This window comes from Netta rufina (genome assembly GCF_964035555.1).
Source record: "Netta rufina genome assembly, chromosome: 2".
Classification (NCBI taxonomy): Eukaryota; Metazoa; Chordata; class Aves; order Anseriformes; family Anatidae; genus Netta; species Netta rufina.
Genome location: NC_140124.1, coordinates 863,878 through 883,506, shown reverse-complemented (window position 1 = coordinate 883,506; position 19,629 = coordinate 863,878). Strand labels below are relative to the sequence as shown.

The 19,629-nt window shown below is 49.8% G+C and overlaps 1 protein-coding gene across 7 annotated transcripts in view; it reads right to left on the bottom strand.

Moving 5' to 3' along the window:
* MAP4 (microtubule associated protein 4) overlaps positions 1–19,629 on the bottom strand; it is a 142,006-nt gene that overhangs the window by 110,444 nt on the left and 11,933 nt on the right. For all 7 annotated transcript variants that reach the window (XM_084282253.1, XM_084282255.1, XM_084282258.1 and 4 more), the window contains exon 2: positions 4,469–4,522. The gene's annotated coding sequence lies outside the window, so the exon portion shown is untranslated. The remainder of the gene's footprint in view (positions 1–4,468; positions 4,523–19,629) is intronic.

Below are 19,629 nucleotides of genomic sequence, written 5' to 3'. Positions count from 1 at the left end.
ATAAGCAGGGAAGATAAAATCAGAAGTCCTTTCAAACCAAGGTGAAACGTAGCTCAACATTCCCGGGCACCTCTACAAGAGGGACTGGAGTCTTTGGCTACAAACAGCTCATGGAAGGATTTGCTAGAAGGCTGGAAGTAAATACTGCCTGTGTGCAATCTGAAAGAAGGAGATATTCCTCTTGGAGAAAAACGCAGGTGGAGAGAAGTTAGAAGTGCTCAGCAAGGCGCTCGGTAGCACGTTACCAGGTACCCAAGATGCAGGCCGAGGCCCAACGTGAAACACCACTGGGCTGGAAACGCAGCGAGTACGATCACATCTCCTTTCCCAAGGTTAGTTATCAGATTCGGCAATGATAAAAATAGACTGTTGGGAAAGCACTGTGTCATCGTGCACCGGCGAACCGAGCAGCAAGGAAAAGCAGGAGGCTACGTGCCAGGCCCTTCTGCTTCCTGCGGACTCGCAGCTTATCCCTGCGGAGCACGGGGAGGCCGCTCCCCAGCGGCGCGCCATCTTCGCTCTCCCCCGGGCGGGGAAGTAACCCCTGCTCTCACGTGATGTTTATTCTTAGCTAAGTAAAAATCCCCGGGATCCTCTCGAAGTTCAGCCATGCAGCTGGCCCAGCGCCATAAGAGCATCACGGAGCGGCTGCGCTCGGGGCCGGGAGCAGCATTAGTGCAGCAGGGGCGCATTAATGGTGTTACGGGTGGCGGGTTACGCAAGGAGGCACTGCAGAGAAATAACTCGCCCCAGAAAGTTGGTACTGAGCCGTGCAGGGCTCAGGAGAGGCTCTGGGTATGAAAAACAGCACATGACAGCCTACGGTTTGAGGTCAGTTTAACTCTCTAACCTGCAAACAGCTCAACCCAACCCCTCCCAAGCTGTAAAAGACCAGGCGTTACTATTTGAACCTTTCCACTGTCTTGAGCTAGTTTTAATGGCAAAATTCACAACGACAAAACTCATACCCGGCTAAGAAAGCTACCAGCATCAGCTACTAGTGACCCACGTTGCTACAAGAACCACACTCAGGAAGCAGCTTTCTAAAATAATCGCAAGCTGAGGTCTGGCAGAACAACGCTGCAGTCGGTGAAGGCACCGCCCCCGTTTATTAGTTACTCTTTTTATTAATTATTCTCTGAAGAGACTCGCTCAAGCATCACAAGCGGATGAATGTTAGTTAGTTCAACTAGAAGGCTGCCTGCACGGTTTTCTGGCTACAGGTTTAGGTAAAGTGGAGAAAAACAGCAAGATGCCCCGTTAGCCTGTGCTTGCATCAGGCTGGAGCACAGGAGAGCGTTGAAGGGCCCTTACCTTACCTCTGTCTTAACACATACATGAGAGCACTTGTGGGTTTTTCTGCTCACATCCTTTGGTTTTTGACATCTGATGGCGCAGCACCAGGGGGAAGAGTACTCATTTCTGAAATTCGTTAATGCAGAAGAGTAATTTCCACCTTCCAAAACGCATGCAGGAAGCCACCAGAGGAGGAAGGGAGTAGCTGCTGCAGTTCAACCACTATTGTATTTACGTTTCCGTGCTCTTGATAGCAAATACATTCAGCCACGGCTTAAAAACAAGGCATTGGTTAGAAAACAAAAGCTGGGTGTTCAATGAAAGAGATCAATAAAAAAAAATCAGGTCTCCCTGCAATGTTATCAGGTACAGCCTCCGAGTTTCTGCAGGGAATGGTTCACTGCCTTATTGCAGGTACAGCTGCTGCCCTCTGACACAGGCTGCTTCCCCTCCAAAAAGAGGGAGAGAAGGGCCAAACAGAGCGGTATGGTACTGAACAACCCCCTCCCCTGCCTTATTTTTCCTTTTTTTAAGGATTAAAATAAAGGGCTCTGCCCACAGTTCTTCAGGGAACTCAAACCACACCTTGTAGGTGATGTATTAGCGTTGCCTTCTTCCCAAGGCTTCTCTTACTTCAAGGGCTAAACCTCGAGTCTGTTCCCACTGTTCTCAAACTAAAAGGCCAGCGCCATCCTCAGCCCCTTTTTGAAAGGGTGGCTGCCTAATGCAGCAGCCCCTCGTCCAGCAAACAACAAAATCCTCCTGCAGCACGAGCAGTCATGCTCCACTTGCTGAAGGACAGGGGCAGAGAAGTTTCTGTGTCTGGGCGAGTTCCCCCGCAGGATGGGACCAGGGAGTCGCACAGCAAGGAGCAGCTCCTTACCCCTACTACACTTACAGCAGCAGCAGCCCCAATCTAGCTCGCTTTTCATCAATAACATCGATCCTAAAGATGTGCTTTTGTGCTCGTTTCCTTCCAGCTAAAGCAGCTGCACAAGAAATAAATTAATCCAGCAGGAAACGTTTGCAGAAGTACTTACTAAGCATGTTACGACACAATAACCAAATGAAATTGTAGGTGCCACGAGAGTCCTAGTACTTGTCCAGGACTTGGAGTTTAGGCAAGATGACCAAGGTGAAACTGTCCTTGGTGAAAACAGCTCCTGACAGAACAAGCAGGCAGGGTTTGAGAGGAACAGGTTCTTGGTTTTGCTTCGTAAGGAGCCCCAGACACTCCTCTGGGTGGTCAGGCCATCCAACGAGACCCAAGCGATGGCCGGACCCGCACAAACACCTCTCCTTCCTGCTGCTCTCCTGGGCTCCCCCGAGGACAGCGGGGAGGAAGCTGCCTTTATTCATTCAGCAGTCAATGAGCGTGGATTAGACGTTCCCGGATAAGTTACTTCAGGAAGCATTTTTAGCTGCTGAATGCAGTCTGTGGGAAACACCTGTGTGGTTCCATGTCCTGAAACCACGGAACAACAAACGTTGAAAGGTGCAACTCCGAGCATGGCCGGGGCTCTGCGAGTCAGCATATGTTGTAACTTGGGTTTTTTGCATGGAAAAAAGGAGGAAAACGAGACTGTAGCGAACTCACCACCTTGAACAACTTGGGGACTAACAACATGACCATGGAAATTCAAGTCTGAGGTCAATTCAAGACATGCCAGGAGCCTGGCAGACATACAGCCACACCAAAGCCAAGTGGAAAGGAAAATTCAACAGAACATGCAGGGAGGACAGCGAAGGGCTCTTCCACCCCGGTGTCATCGCTGTGCAGCTGTGTGGGGCACCAGCTCCACTCTGCCTCCAGTGACCTCTTTTGCTCCACTGAGGCCACCACGAAAAGCAGGCACAGAACCTGGGCGCCTCCCCTCCCACCCCCTCCATCCCACCCGAAGCCAGATAAGCCATCTCAGCTGGCTTCTTCTCAAACAGCTCTTAGAGAACGACTTCAGATGGCCTGGCAGGCAGCCCCAACACGCAGCACAAATAAGCAGCGGTGATGCTGAGCCTGGCTTCAGCTGTGTCATGAACGGGCACGAGCGTCAGCCTGACTGCAGAGACAGGACTTTGCACCTCTCCTCCTGTCAGAGTAGGCAAAAAAGAGGCATTCTGTGTCCTGTGCACACAGCAAGGCTTTAGGAGACGTGGGGCTGTCACTTCTAGACAGTTTTATCAAGTCGTATTAGATAGTTGTTAAAAGAAGCAGTAATAACTGTGTGCATTTTGACTCCTCAATGTTCTTTACAGCCAAGCTGGACTGTACTGGCAGACTGATGTTAACAACGTGGGCATTTTGTCTGTGCCCTGTGTTGAAGTGCTTTATATCCTAGACTACTTAAAGGTGAAGATAAAAAGTATTAATTAGTGTAGTAAACAGGCAGTAAACTGCTCCCAGGACTTGGAGAAATAAACAGCATTTGAGAGTAACGACTGCCACACTGCTCAAACTGCGATGTGGAATTCACCTGGGCCCCTCAGTCCACATAAATATCAAGAAATTGTGATTCCTTGGCTAAAATGTGTTGTGGAAGCACCTGCCCCTCACATGTCCTCTGCCTGCAGACATAGCAACAGACTCCAGCAGAAGTTCAGCTTCATGGTGCCTCCCACAGCTGGAGGACAGGATAAGCAACTCAGATAATTTAGCGCTCCTAATTCCTACCAAATCAAATCAGAGCTGGTTTCATCTTAGCTGAGATTGCCCAGCTTAATCTTTGTATCAGTAAGAGGCCTACAGAAGGTTTGTGTGACACGTGGAGCAGAATGTCTGCCCTCTGAACAGAAGCAAGGGAGTGTTGGACGCTAACACTTGAAATGAAGGAAGCAAAATGAGCAGTACATAAAGGATTTACCCAAAACGGAAGTTAAATGTATTTCAGACATTTATTCTGCAGAAGCTGAAGTCAAAAACTCTCCAAATAATGCCTTTTAAAGGCATGCAGACTATCCCAGAGTCCATTTAATACTTGGCTTGTCATAGCCAGGCCTGCCTGCTCCGCCAAGCCTTGCTACTGAGCTTCTGCAGGAGATAAGGAGATTGCTGAACTCTGGGTGGTAGCTGGGAGCCCAGGGCTGCTGAAGCTCAGTGTGTACACACAGAGGCATCAAGCCTTCACTTCTAATCAGAGGTTTAGTGTTGGATAATTAAAAAAAAAACAGTTCATACCTCAAAAGCAGGTGTTCCCTTCAGCAGGTCCTTCAGTCTTCAGAGGCTGCTTATCTGCAAAACACAATACATGCAGAATTAAGAGGAAGCCAGACAATTACCGAGTACTTGCACGTCGGCTTATTGGGATGGCTCAAAGATGATTTCTGTCAGTCAAAATGAACTAAAACTGGAGAAGTCTTGCTACAGCCCCACCGGAGGCTTTTTTTAACGCTCCCTTCTCAACAGGAACGCTACCTAGCTACGACTATTTCACACCAATGTTTGCTCAAGCTGCTAAGGATATACTACAAAAATTGTAAGCAACTTTTCCCTTATTACACAATTAAATGGGCTTTTATAAACACACCGTTAACCTGAAGAGGACAATCAGGACGTCCCTCCACTAAGCCCAATTTCAGGTGCTTACAGAGTGGCTTAAAGGCTCCCAAAGTCACTGGTACGGGGACACACTGCCCAGCCCCCTGTGAAGCAGGCTGGATTTCTGCACTGGGTTTTATCAGACTGGAGATGACCAAAGCTAAAGCAGCACCAGCACGCCTGTGGCCTGACACAGCAGTGAAAGGTAGAAAACCTTCAACTGCATTTTTTTAGATGCTAATTCATGGTATTTGGGTTGATATTTTAAGGGGATCCAGATTTCAATAAATCAATTGGGAGTTGTGCTTTTCAGGTTGAAGATTTGCTGAAGATTTGTCTGTTTGCTGTACGCTTGCCATGACACCCATGAAGCGATGCCCACTAGCTTTACCAGGGAACCATTTCCTCCTCTGCTGCATCCCAACTTTATTTTACACTTTATTCATTAGCGTTCCTTTATTGCAAAACAAATGTATCTAAAAACAAAAAAATGTATTAAAACAGTACTCTCTGCATTCCCCACGTAGCGCTCAGTGGCAGAGAGCACGAACCAAGCTGCAGAGGAAGAGCCAGCTCAGCATTTCGGTGCACACACACAAACATCCACCCGAGCCGTTCCTCACCACGGCAAGCAGCTGAGTCAGCCTCACTTGAAATGGCAGCTCGGGGCCTGTCGGTAATGCAGCCACACAGACCCAGCAGCTCCTGTTCCTCTTGCTACAGACCTGTGCTTCCCATCCCATGGCAGAGGATGAGAGTTTGCAGATAAATGGAAAAGCAGGCCCGTGGAAACACCGCCATTACAGCTCTAGCAAACAGAGCCACGCTCAGGAGTGGGAAAAACTTTCTGCCAGAGCCCCGTTCCCTTCCACAAGGCTGGGAGGGAGAGCTGGAAGTTAATTAAGGCATGGAGAAATACCTCGTGTATGATTCAGAGATAAATATTATGGATGAGCTCCTGCTTGTATGCTAACATTACCGCTCCCCCTCCGACAGCAGGAAGCGCTGCTAATGCACACCAGAAACCCACGTTTCCCTTCCCCACACCACCACTCGCCACCCTGTGCCAGATCAGAGCATCGGGGACTCGCTCCCCAGCTGCCTGCAGCCGACGAGCACCCCACTCACAGCAGGCCCTGGTGCTCTGCTCCGCTAAGAGTTCATCCCACAGCTTCCACAGCACCCCACCAGCTCTCCCACGCCGCATCTCAACTGCTCTTTGCGTTGAGAATACCAATTTCTTAAGGGGAAAAAATATATATAAATGAGCGAGCCGCTCTCTTCTGTGGCAGAAGATTGAAGGTAATGAGAAGTACTTGAGAAATATCAGCTCCTGCTTAGTGCTGGGTGTCACAGCTCCATCTCCAGCCGCACAGCGCTGCGCCACGCACGGTTCTGGTGCCACAAAGGGAGGGTGGCCACAGGCTCTTGGTCTGGGCAAGAGCCTCCATGGTAAAGCTGCATCTGTAGCTGCTCTACGAACCCTGAAGGAAAGCATTGACGTGCTACCAAGGGCTTATCAGCTATCCAAAGTTGTAAAAAAATTGTTTTTCTCCTTATATATAGAACCAGGGAATGGCTCGGGTTGGAAGGGACCTCAAAGCCCATCCAGTTCCAACCCGCTGCCATGGGTAGGGACGCTTCCCACCAGATGAGGTTGGCCAAGGCTCCATCCAGCCTGGCCTTGAACACCCCCAAGGATGGGGCACAGCTTCTCTGGGCAGCCTGTGCCAGGGCCTCACCACCTGAAGTGAAGGATTTCCTCCTAACCCCTAACCTAAATCCTCCCCTCCTGCAGTTTACAGCCCCTGAACTGCCCATCCACCAAATCTCTCCAATTTGGAGACCAGGACATCGCGTGGGACCGTGCCAAAGGCCTCAGAGAGGTGCAGGCAGATGACATGGGTCGTTCTTCCCTCGCATGGGATGTCTGTGACCCACGAGCAGAAGTGCTGCTTGTTCCTACCCCAGCTTGACAGCTCTCCTGGCACAGAAGGTGGGACAGCAGAGATCTGCGTGTGCGAGACCTCACAGGAGTCTGAGACGCGCGCTGCCTCACGCCCTCAGAATAAACTGAGACAGGCTCCAGCCACTTTTAGACGTCGTTGTGAATTGGGGAAAAACGCAGCATCGATCACCCAGGCAGCAAACACTGAACTGTGCCCATCACCACCCGTAGCTGTTTCCCAGTTTAGAGAAAGAGGGAATTATTTTAATATTAGGGACACCTCTCCATACACTGCAACCTTCATTCCAAGTCCACAACTTTCTCCCCAGGAGAGTTTTTACACAAGTGACGCTGAAGAGCGACGCGAGAGGAGCAGAGCAGCCTCCGCTTCATTTCCATCCCACACCACACCCGCTCTTCGTTTTTATCTTGCCTGCACTATCAGGGAGCAGGCAGTGCCTGGTATGCATCCTGTCCCGTGTTTGCTACCCCCTAATAGCCAGGTTCTCGTCCTGCACCCGTACTTCTCGTTCCTCAGCTCCCCAGGTTCCCAAGCTCCTTCTTACTGAACATTTCGATGGCTCCTCTCATCCCCTCCAGTTTTCCACCGATGCTCTTTCACCAGCTGAGCTGCTGGTCCCATTACGAGACCATGGTACTTTCTGTGTTTACCCTGAAATATAGCAAACAACTCATTTGTTGTGGTTTTCCCCCTTTCACACAATATTGAACAGTTACTACTCCAAGCAGCAACTACTCGTCTCTGCCAGCTGCCAACCACAGCTCCTTTGAGGATGGAGTAAGCTACCACCTCTCTGGTCCATGAGAAAAGCACAAAATCTTGGTACGGCACCCAAAAAGGTGTGAGAGGAGGAAGAGATTTCCTCACAAAGCTACCACAGTTGGGCAGCCCCTGGTGCCAGTGATTCAGTGCTTTAGGTGCGAACCCTGCTTGTCTCAGTGTGACCAAACCTGCCCTTACACTCGGGGTTGTCACTCTGACCCCACCAAAAGGGGACGCACTTCAGAGCAGTTAAGGAATCAGAAAGAAGGCGCTGTTCTGTCAGACGCCCTTACACGTTCCCTCAGCTTCTCCAGATAAGCAGCACCTTCCACCTTCCCATCCCCAATTTCAGAAGATCCCATGTCTTGGGTCCTGGTAGAGAAAGCCCGAAGAGCTTCTGGCTTCTGTCCCCTCTCACCCTTGGTGCTTTATTTCCACATCTCGGGCTCAGCAGGCACCTTTAAATAGCTCCATCTCAGATCCGCCTGGTGCACGAAGATCACTTGATATGGAAAGCGAGGAGGGACGACGCCCCGCAGCGAGGGTGCCACATGCAAAGCAGCACTGCACCACCCAGCACCCAAACGCAGCCCTGGGGACCCCGAGCCTCTGCGGCCACGTTGGCCACAAAACCCCGAGCTGAGGACATCTCAGACATCCACCCCAGTCCTTTCCTAGAGGAAAAATACACCACACGGTGAGTTAACTGCAACTGGACACAAGGGGAGCTGCCTTCATGGCCACAGTCACCTTGGGGATACACCAAGATAGGTGCCCAGAAACCAAGATCCTAAAACACGAGGTTATTCTGCAATACAGGGAGGACTTGTTTCCACCGTGGGTAACATTGCCAAGGAGTCAATGAATTTCTGATCACCGTCAAGTTCCTGCTCCTACGCCTGCATGAGGCACCTCCGATAATGCTGACAGTACTTGGAAGATTGCTTCTAGACTCCATGCCAGGTGTTTGAGTAGACCTTCTGCCAAGAGAGAAGGAAATGCTGAATTCAGACCCGAGTAGCTCAAAGAGCCCTCAAAACATGAAGACTGAGCTCCACTACACTCTAGAAATAAATAATCTTCCAAGGAAACATCCATGAACAGGAAGCCAGACGTCACAAGAGACTTGGTACCTGCAGAATGAGCTCGTACTTCCCAAACACAAGTAGCAGAGGGAAGAACGAAGCTCTCCAGCCGTAAGGAAGCAGATTCTCTTTGGCAATATCTGCCTTTAATTCTTATTAAAGAGGACAAGCTTTAACAAACAGCCCTCTGCCAGAACTCCGGCTGACAAAGTCAGGCAGCGAGGTTCACACAATCAGACAGTAAATGAGCAGCTGCACATGGCTTCTTCTATGGCACCACGGATTTTCATATGTCAAGAGCGATTTGACTACGGAAACAACAAGCAATGATTCAGAAAGTTGCAGGAATGACTCACGGCCTTGTAAATCACCGGCGTGAAGGCCCCGCCAAGGTCCTTCCAGAAGAGCCCTGAACCCCAACGGGGAGGTGAGCTCCTGGAGCTTTGTTTCGGCAGCACACGGCCAGCCAAGGGGCACGGGGATGGCCAGGAGTCGTCACCAGGTGGGTTACAAGGCAGGGAAATACACGACAGGAGGCTGAGAACTGAGATGATATACATTGACAGGTGATTTTTGAAGCTTTCTGTGGGTCAGATGTGTTGAAATGAAACAAAAGCCTGAACACACAAAGCCAGACACACAGAAAGAAGAACCACGGCAGGTAACGCGCTCAGGAAGTGAATTCCTTTTTGGTAGCAGCTCAGTAAAAACAGAAAGATTTAAGCAAAACCAGAGTATGTCTTCCCAGCTGAACAACTCCGCTGCTAGCAGGGCTGTTCGCTAATTTTAGCTCTCACAGTTGCATTCCCAACAGCACCTCTCGCTTCCTGTGTGGATGAGGAGTTTTGCTAAAAGCAGCCCTCGTTTGGATTCAGAGCATGCAAATTTCAGGAGAAGAGTGATTTCTGACCGGTTCCATCCATCAACACTGCTGCATAACAAAAACTGTCTTTCACATTGCAGTTTAATCCTCTCCTGAAGTATTTATTTTCGGCAGAATTCATCGAACAGCAAACCTTCAGCCTGAGTTACAGCTAAAAATAAAGGCACTAAAGTTCAGGAATTCTTCCTACTGTTCCATCTAATCAATACGGATCCACCGTGACTCCTGTCACACGCTTTATTTGTCACAGCACATGCCCGTGCCCACACTTCGGCAGCGTTATCCAACAGCCTGCCATCTTTTTGGGGTGATAAGACCAGAGAGAGCCATTTTTAATGAGTCGAGATGTTACAGAGACTCAGCTGCACGCACATCTGAATACGAAGCTATAAATACCAGAGCCCGGTCCTGAATGTTAACGCAGCTCAACTACACCAAGCCAAAGCTCACCCAGAGGCCTTTCTCCCTCGGTTGGGTCTAAGCATTAATGGTACCCTGAGGAGGACAAGAAAAAGCAGCCCTCACTGAGCCTCTAAGCAAAGCCTGCTGAGCCAACTGCACCTCCTGCAGCTGGGGGACACCTTACGGCCACCCCCCAGCAGCATGCTCGGGGTCAGGACGCCTGGAGAGGGCACTCACATGGCTCAGGTCACACCCAGCACAGTCGCAGGCAGCCTCCAGACGCCGAGCAGCTTCTCCTTCCTGCACTGGGTTGATCCTCACATCGCTCCCAGCTCCCTGGAACCCGCCGCAGCTGATCCTCCTCTACTGAAGGCACATCCTAGGAGTGCCCCAGCCCCCTCCTGGAAGCAGGGGTGCTTGCAAGGCCTTCTCTCTCGCTGCTTTTAGGGAATAATTGTAACAGGAGATGCATTATCATTTTTACTGGTCTTTTAAAGGGACTTTTATGAAGTCTTTGCTCTATAATGCCTGGCCCTCAGGGCTGTTTAATAGGACCAGGACGAAGCAACCTCCAGCTCCCAGTCCTGCCAGGCACTGAGGCCACTCGCCCAGCACACAGCAGCAAAACCTGGGGCAGGCTTAGCAGAAGCCAGCCATAATAACACAACGTGTTATCTCTCTCTGCTCACTTCAGCCCCACTACACCCATTTACACCAGCGCTAATCCAGACGGCGCCGCTGCCCTCCTGCAGCACAAGAAAGCTGCAGGTGCCAACAGCAATGTCACAAAGTTCACAGATTTGTCTGCAGCTTCAGCTAATGGGCAAAGAAGTAGCTCAGGTCTCCCATTTCTTGGGGAGCTCAAAGTCCAGCTCAGCAACAACAAGTTGAAAGGGAACAGCTTTAAAGAGGAACAGCTGTCAGAGTTTTGTCCACCTCTGAGGTGTTACAGCTGTAAGGAAGGACCCTCACAACACTTGGACATATCCATGTTTTCAAGGTGACAGCTGCCAACCTGCATAACCTAAGCACCAGCATCACCCACTCTGTCCCCTCACCTACTCACAAGGCTCCTGCAGGGTCCCAGCCCTCCCCTCGCATCTCCAGCCCCGCCTTGAACCCCCCCAGGTGTTGACCTAGCAGAAATACCTTTACAGCACATTTTTTTGAGTTCATTCTAACACCAGGTTTGACACGGAGTGTTCTGAAAGAAAAACTAAACGCCCCAAAATCCAGCAACCTATCGAGTACTCAAATTAAGCAGAACACACACTGTGGATGCTTCCCTAGTACCCTGGATTAAAAACCCTGAAAAGTGTGTGTTGCTTAGCTAAAAAGAGAAGGTATCTACGCACAGGTCATTCATTTAGACCAAATTCTCACATCCAGCTGTGCTCTAAGTAAACAAAACCCAGTATCTGAGCAAATCAGCCTGACAGGTTTAATAACCGGTGCATTAAGTGTTCCCAAATACCTTAAATATTTAACCTAAAAGGAACTGAACTCGATGTTAACTATATCCTTTAAAAAAAGTGTCACACCCAAGCCAAGACCATCACTTTAGCAGGTGAGCAAGACTGGGACATATCCACTTAATAGCAAACTCAGCACCTCCTTTTTTCTGGTGATGTATTTTAGGAACTAGTTGCTCTTTTTATCAAGAAGTCTGTGAGCAGATCTGAATTCAGGCCGCACATTTCCATACCGAGCCACAGCACACAGCTTCTGTCACAGCTCTGCGTTCTGTTCATCGTCCTCATCTCCCTAAGAAATAAGGAACGGGAGGCAACATTTTCAGGCAGCACTCACCCCTTCCACATAGTGGGCTACCAAAAGACATTTCTCTGCTTTCTCCAGGGGCAAAACGGCAACGAGGAACAGAAGGAATAAGAGGGAGCAGGGAAAGAAGTAAAACAAATCCCATACTCACAGCGCTGCCATCGGTGTGCTAGCAATCAGTGTGCTTTTCTGTTTGCCTTTTTTCTTTTTTTTTGGATTCCCTACCAAGCACAGATGCTGCTCTGCAGGAAATTGTCATCCTCCACCCCATACCTGCTACCTGCAGGTTGGTTTGCAGCGCCTCGTTTCTCTGCTACAGAAATTGGAGACTGCATGGAGCAGCACAGCTCCAAGGGCACGAGCAGCAGGGCCGGTTTCAGCACGGCCAGATGAAGTCTTCTCACCAACACCTGACACTCATTAGGCACAGGTGAACACCAGCATCCCTGGGGCAAGCCACACACACGCTGCTTCCTACAGCGGATGAAAGGAGGAAGGCAGCACCTCCTGTGTGCGAGAGCTCGTGTATTAAAAGGGGTGAACAGAAACCAACATTTTGAAGTTCAGACCACGCCAAAATGCAGTATTTACAAGTGAGAATCACAGCAGAACTTGGTTTTACTTTTACCTTTTCCATATCAACTTTGGGACCTACGTAGCCAATGACGACACAGAAGATGCATCATCAGCTCGTATTAGACAGAGGGAATGCAATTTTATTTCCAGTGCTGCCAGACAGCAATGTAACTAGTACAGAAAGGAATACATTTTAAAAAAGAAACGCTAATTTATTTATTTTTTTGGTTGGTTGGGTTTTTTTTGGTTACACAAACAGGTTTAGAGTCTCTGCATCATCAGTAGAGTTCTCTCTGCCTTCCCCAGAAAAAAAAATTTAATAGGGGTCAGAAAGAGGAAGGAAAAAAATAAAACATGTAACCCCTCTATGAACAGACACACCATCACTTTTATGTAAGTGCCAGAAGTCTCTGAGCTTCTCGACTTGCTTTTCTGGAATCAGACCCCAAGGAGAGCAACTGCCCCACGCATCTCTGTCTGACAGCACTGTCCAGATGATTCCTGAGCTCTGGCAGCTCAGGGCCGTGCCCACGTCCCTGGGCAGCCTGTCCCAGTGCCCGACCACCTCTGGGTGCAGACCCTTTCCCTAACCCCCAGCCTGACTCTCCCCTGTCCCAGCTCCATGCCGTCCCCTCGGGTCCTGGCGCTGTCCCCAGGGAGCAGAGCTCAGCGCCTGCCCCTCTGCTCCCCTCAGGAGAAAGTTTAAAGGCAATGAAAGAAAGCCAAATGACAACAACCTCAATACAAAGTTAAACCTGCCCAGAGCTTCAGTGATCCTCAACATCTGACAGCACAAAGTTCCAAATCTTGCTCTTTCAGAGCCTGTGCTGCAGAGTGAAGAATTACAGGTCCTCAGCCTGTCCTACTACAGCACATGGAAACACACCCCACTCAGCTCTGGGTGCTGTAAAACAACCCTGGCAGACTTTGTGGGGGGGTTATTTTCCCCTCCCCAGGCTAAACAGCCTTTCCAGGAGCCACGGCTATTCAGCAGTACAGGGCCTATGCACTTTTCCTAGGATCAAAACATTTCCTTTTAAACTAAAGGGCATCCTCTAACAGCTAACAATGACACTCAGATCATTACACACTGCATGAAGCATTATAACTGACTAAAACCAAGACCATTTGGAACAGGACTATATTCCTGAAGCCTTCAGGACCTGCTGCTTGAAAGCTTGAGGTGCACAAGACCAGATCCACCACAACTGTGCAGTATCAGCATGCTGAGGCAGCAGAGCTGCTGACACAGTGAAGCACACGATGGAGCGTGGTTATGCAGCCATCAGAGCCTCATGAGGACACCGTGTGGGTGGAAATGATCTGCAGAACACCCCCACCAATTCTGAATCCCACCTTCAGAAGCTGCAGACCGTCCCTCCACGTCCTGCTGTCCTCGGCCCTGCTATGAGCAGCACGCTGGGGCTGGTGGAGCTCAGCCCGGGCCAGCTGCTGGCTGTGTTCTGGAGATCACTCGGCTTCCCCATCACTCCTACCTAGCACCAGGGAATTAAGGTGGGCAGGGGGAGCCACACAAATCAGCTGTTCTCCCCTTGTGTGTCCTGCAGCACCTACATTTCAGGCCTCTGGCTAAAATCAGAGCAAGCACGGGTAGATTTGTTGTGCAAGGTGGAAGCAGAAAGCGATATCCGTACCTGCTGAAAGGGAAGAAGGGGAGATAGAGGTCAGAACAGTGAGCCAGATAGGATTAAGATCATTAACATTTAGTTATTTGCCTAACAGATTCCGTATCACATTTCCAAGGCACAAAGCAGCCCATTTTACCTCTCTCTCCCACAGCACTCAGCCTGATTCAGAGCACTCCTCTACCTGACCAACAGCCTCCTGCTGCGCTGTCGTGCACACGAGCGCTGAGAAAACAGAAAAACAGCCAGAACTGCTTCGTTTTAGAGGGGAAAGGAGGGGGCAAAACAGAATGTGTGCCAAACAGCCTTTGCAAAGGTGCAGCCCAAAACAGGACTGAACTCTTTGCGACATCTTTTCCCTACCATCTGCCACTATCACCCCATAAACTACCTAAAAGTGTTGGGTAGATATATTTTAATAGGGGCAGTGCTTTTGGGGTTTCCATAGGAGTCTTCACACTTTGAGGTGATGTAAAAATGCAGCCTGCTTGCAATTGAAAATTCTCTCCTCTCCTAAGAGAAGCAGTCCCTGGGACTCAGACTGCCTTCTGTTGGCGGTTAGTTTTTAAACCTGTAAAGATAAGCAAACTACCATCAGCCCCCTCCCCTTTTCTTTTTACAGTCTGATTCGATGCCAATTTGCCAATCGATTACACATTTAGTCTGAGCTCCAACACGCTAACATTGTGCATCAGAACTGTGGCTGCTTAAGTCACCATATCGCTCCTTGGCAAGTTAAAGGCAAAAGTAACTGGACTTGAAACTACCTAACACTTATTTACAACTTTAAAAGGGTATTTGAGGCAGAATGTTTCTAAAGTTTGCAAACAAATAACCAGATGAGAGGAAGAGCACCAACTTCCCATCGTGCCACTGCCTCTGAAAACAGATTTGCCCCATTTGGTGTGAAGCAGAACGGCCTCCGAGCACCCAACACAGACAGCAGGCTACGAGGAGCACACAGCTCTGAGAAGCCGGATCAGGTGAAGGAGTCAGCTCAGTCCTGAGACCCGATACCCGCAGCGCTGTACCTGACGCAGGCTCTGAAGCGATACCCTGCAGGATGGCTGCAGAGCACAGCACCACGAGCCTTCCCCCCTCTGAGGCACTGTGGTGCATCATTAAACTTTAACAAAATATGCACAGACATCGAGGAGTTATGGCCATGGCCAGAGCAGCTAGAGGCACGGGGGACGTGAGACTCATCTATTTTTATTTTGCCGCATCTTTGTAAATTGCTGTTCAGTCACAGGGAATAAAACGTGAGATGGAGAAGAACTAGAGGGGAGAAAAGAGTGAGACTCAGCATCGGTGAGGATTCCCTCCCCACAGACCCTATTCCATTTCGCTGAACACAGAGGAGCAGCGCAGTGAGCATCATCACGATGATATCCTACACGAGGGGAGCTTGGTGCAATCCCAGATACCCATGCTATGCTTACCAGGGGAAGTTCACATCATTTCTGCTCTGAAAACAAAGATAAGCAGCAGTTTCCCATCAAGAGTGAGAACAGGACAACAAGGGCACTTCACAGCACAAATTAGTGCACTGATTCCCTACCTTAAGCCTTACTTTCCAGAAATCCAAAGCTATGCAAACAATACAGCGATCACTGGGGTACGACGAGATGAAAAAACCCCTTGTGAACATGTTCCCGATGCGCCAATAAGGCTTCCAGCTGTGTGCTCAACCCATATGATTCTCATTTCTCCCAGCTATTGGAAGCGAGAAGTGCTGCAGAGCCCCAAGCTGCAGGAGCTTGCAGGAGGGAGGGCGGGGAACACGCACACGGTACACCCCTTATCCAGCGCAGCAAGGCCCTGAGCGAGCAGGGAAGAACCCTAAGGGCTGTCCCAACAGCAGAAGAAACCCATTCCTAGTAAAGATCCTTTACCAGGAGCTGTGCCCACACACCCACACTGCTCATGCTGCCCTCGGCTGCATGGGGCTGCCCTCAGAGGAGTCACCTGCAAACCGCCTGCGTGGTTTTAGGATCCGTGGGTTTAGGATCTATTGCAGGCTCACCAGCGAGACCCGAAGCTGTTGTGATGCTTCAGTGCACCAGAATCTCAACTGCAGCTCTGCACCCGCAGGTCGTGCTCCCAAATCTTGTCACCACCAGTGAAACCTGGCCTGGAGGTGGGAAGGGGATGCCCTGCCTTTGGGGACTTCCCAGTCTGCAGCCCCCAGCAAGCAGCACTCACTCCTGCTGCATTCATATTTAGAGGCTGTTTCGGTTCCGAAATGACTGATGAACTCTTCTCTCCCCCCCCATTTTTAAGACAAATTCCAAGAAGGAAGATAAGTGTCTTACGCTGTCTCCCATCCAGCTGCATTATTGTTTTTTTAAACAGTTCCCAGCGTTTCACCAACAGACAGAAATAAACCGTCTGAAGTTGAGCTGAACGGGAACTTTTGGGCTCCCCCTACACACAGATAGCGCGTTTCAAGCTGGAATCAGCCTGCGGCTCGCAACGCACTCAAGGACAACAGATAATCACAGACTGGTGAGAAACCGAAGGAACAACAACTACTACAGCTTGAGGAACGGGAGCTCTGTGTTTTAAGATCAACTTAGACTCAAACTCCTTTTGTTTCTGGCACATGACTGAATTCCAGCTCAGTGAGACAGATATAACTGCCGACTCCCACAAGCAGCACAGAACACGAAAAGCTGGGGTTTGCTCTTACTACAGACTTCAACTGATCAACTCATTGTACTCTAGCTCTAAATGATTAATTCGTTGATCTAATCCTCTCTCGTGATCTAATGATGATCAACTCATCGCACTCGAGCTCTAAAATAAATAAAACTATGAAGAGAGAGATCATATTAAGTAAAAACGGTAAGACTGGATTTCAGTCAGATTCTTTTAAAAACTTATCAGTACGATTGCCAGAAAAACGCACTAAATTCACAGGGAGTAGTTCCAGCTGAACCCACCTCAGAGACCAGAGCCCATTCCCGAAGGGCAGTGAGGAGCTGCTCTGCTGGCACCCCTACCTGCTGCTGCGCCACGGCCGCACGCCAGCGAGTTGCTCGGTGGTCAGCCCGTTCAGCATCCTTCTGCTTCAGCAAATAGTTGGAGCATTGCACAGAGACCGCTCGGTCACTAGGATGAGATCATTCCCGGCAGCAAACTCTGTCAAAAAGCTGTTTGTTACACGCTGCTGCACTTCAGAAAGTTCACTGCAGTCCATGATTGAAGGTGGTGCACAGAAAGTTTGCTTGATTATTCAGAAAATATTCACTTTGTTGTTGTTTTTTGTCTTTAAATATTTCTACCTCTTTAGATTTAGCATGCTTATGAAGATATTTTTAGACAAACTATTAAGAACACAAGGGGGTGACTCCTGACTCCGAGTATCAGAGGGTATGGGGAAAGGCTTTCCCCCCCCACATTCTAAAGAAGCACTTTTTAACTCTTACAGCCTCCCTTCAGTCCCTTTGCATCCCTTTCAAGTAAGGAGCAAGTGTCTTGACCTGCACACAGCTGGCCTCAGGCTGCAGAACAAGAACACAGCAGCAGGGAAGGAAAAGGTTGCCACAGCTCGAGCTACCCTTGGAGAATGAACCCACGCCACCATCCTTCCTTCCAAAGGAAAGGAAAACACACCTCTTGGGCTCCCCTTGCAGGAGCTCAGACACTACTTGCAAAAGGTGGCTTCAACCAAAGCCCAACAGGCTCCAGACAGCCAAACCCTCCACCCAAACCCCATTCAGTGTCTGTGGTTCTGACACCACACCTGCCCGAGGGCACGGGCACTTGTGCTGAAGATCAGAATATCAGAGATTCACAAGGGAGGCATCCTTCTGCAAGGACTCCGCATACCCCCAGCATATAAAACACGCCCAAAGCATCAGGCTGAAGTACCAAGGTGCCTGCAGTACCCCCACTTTGGGTGAAGGGCACTCTGTGCCTTGGAAGCTGGAAATCCTGTGGTTTTTTCCTCAGCCCAAGACCACCCAAACCCCACGTGCCTCCTTCTGGGCAGGGTTCTCCCAGCTGTGGCACCTCGCACAGCGCAGCAGCTCCCGCAGGGCAGCTGGGCCAGGAACAGGGAGTTACAGGAGCGAGAGCAGCCAGAGCATCTGCCCGTCCCTCCTAGCCAAGCGCTCGAGGCTTTTACTTCTCCCTCAAGAACTGCTTTGGTTTTATGCAAGAGGCTTGCTGGGTAAAATCAGAAGTAATCCCAAGGACATAAGCCAGACCCCGTGAGCCCTGACACCCGAGCATCCTATTCCCTGCACTGCAGCCGAGCACGCCAACGTCTGCACCTCCTTCCAGACCTCCCCTGGTATTTTCCTCCAGTGTACGCGAATCCTCAACTCAGCTACAAGAAGCAAAAGAGAAACAGATGCAGAATTAGTTTGCCATTGCATAGCACGAGTGAAACAAATCAAAACGCAGCAGCATTTATTAACAGCTGGATCACAGGAATGAAGAGCAAAGAGCAAACCAAGAAGCCCTGTAGTATTCAGGAATCGAGAGCAGCTCCGGTTGTGTCCTGTGACCGAACCAACCCCGCAGATCTCTCGCGAGGAACAGGCTGCCTGCTCTCAGCTCCCTTTCCAGAGGCAAACACAGATGCTTCCGAAAGTTTCACCCTGTGGTTGGTTCGTTTCTTCCCTCATCCAAGCGTCTGCTGCCTGCAGCTCACTCGCTGCAGCCTTCCAGCCTCAGCTAGAAGGAATGAGCCAATTAACCCGGAGGTTACAAGAAGGAAGGGGAAAGCAGGCGGCCTTTAATCAGAGCGATCCAGTCAGTAACTCCAACACTCTCCTTTTTTTAAAAAAAAAAAAAAAAAAAAAAGAGAGACTAAAAAAGTCATTTAGTGAAACCTAGCTAAGATAGAGACAGGCAGCCTCCAGATAAGAAATGCAGGATTTGAATCAGAATCCCCCAAAACACAGGGTACTTCCCTGTTTAGTAGATGAAAGTGGTCCCCTCGATATGCACACCCCCTCTTTTTTTTTGGTATTATGTTTCTGAGAAACCTAACACTGAGCTTTCATCTGAAGCTTCTGGCTCCTGTACTTTGAAAGACTAAAAGAAAGCCTCTCAGAAGAGATAAGCAGTGACACGGGGGCAATTAGCACGCCATGCAAGCTACAAGTTCGATAAATCGTGCCAGGAGGACAAAGGTAACGGTGATAACCAAAGGTAACTGCTGTTTGGAGACGCAGGGACTTGTGAGCTGTGGCATTTCTTCACTAAGACCAGCACCTGCCTGCCTACGGGTTATTCACCCCAGGAAGCAAAAGGCATTTCTGCAGCCGGTCAGTGCTGGCAGCACAAGGAGACTGAAGGAGCCACGTTGTATGCCTGCATGGTGAGCAGAACCACGCTGCTCACGGCACCACCTGAAGCTCCAAGGCCAACAGGAGCGGGGCAGCACACTCTAATCCTTCACCCGAGCATGGGAAGCCAGAAGTTTAACAAAGGAAACCAAAACACATGCTACAGCAGCATAAATCCATACAGACAAGCCTGCTGCAGGTCTGACACTGATTCCTGCCCCCATCCCATGGGAGCAGGCAGAGTGACACAGCTCTGCCAGCACAGAGTCCCAGCCACTACTGCACCCTGCTCCTCATGCTAAGACACTTGCTCATACTCCCTCTACCCCCAATACATGCCACACATGTGTCACACACATATTTAGTGGCTTTTTCTGCCCCCAGCCCCACAGAAA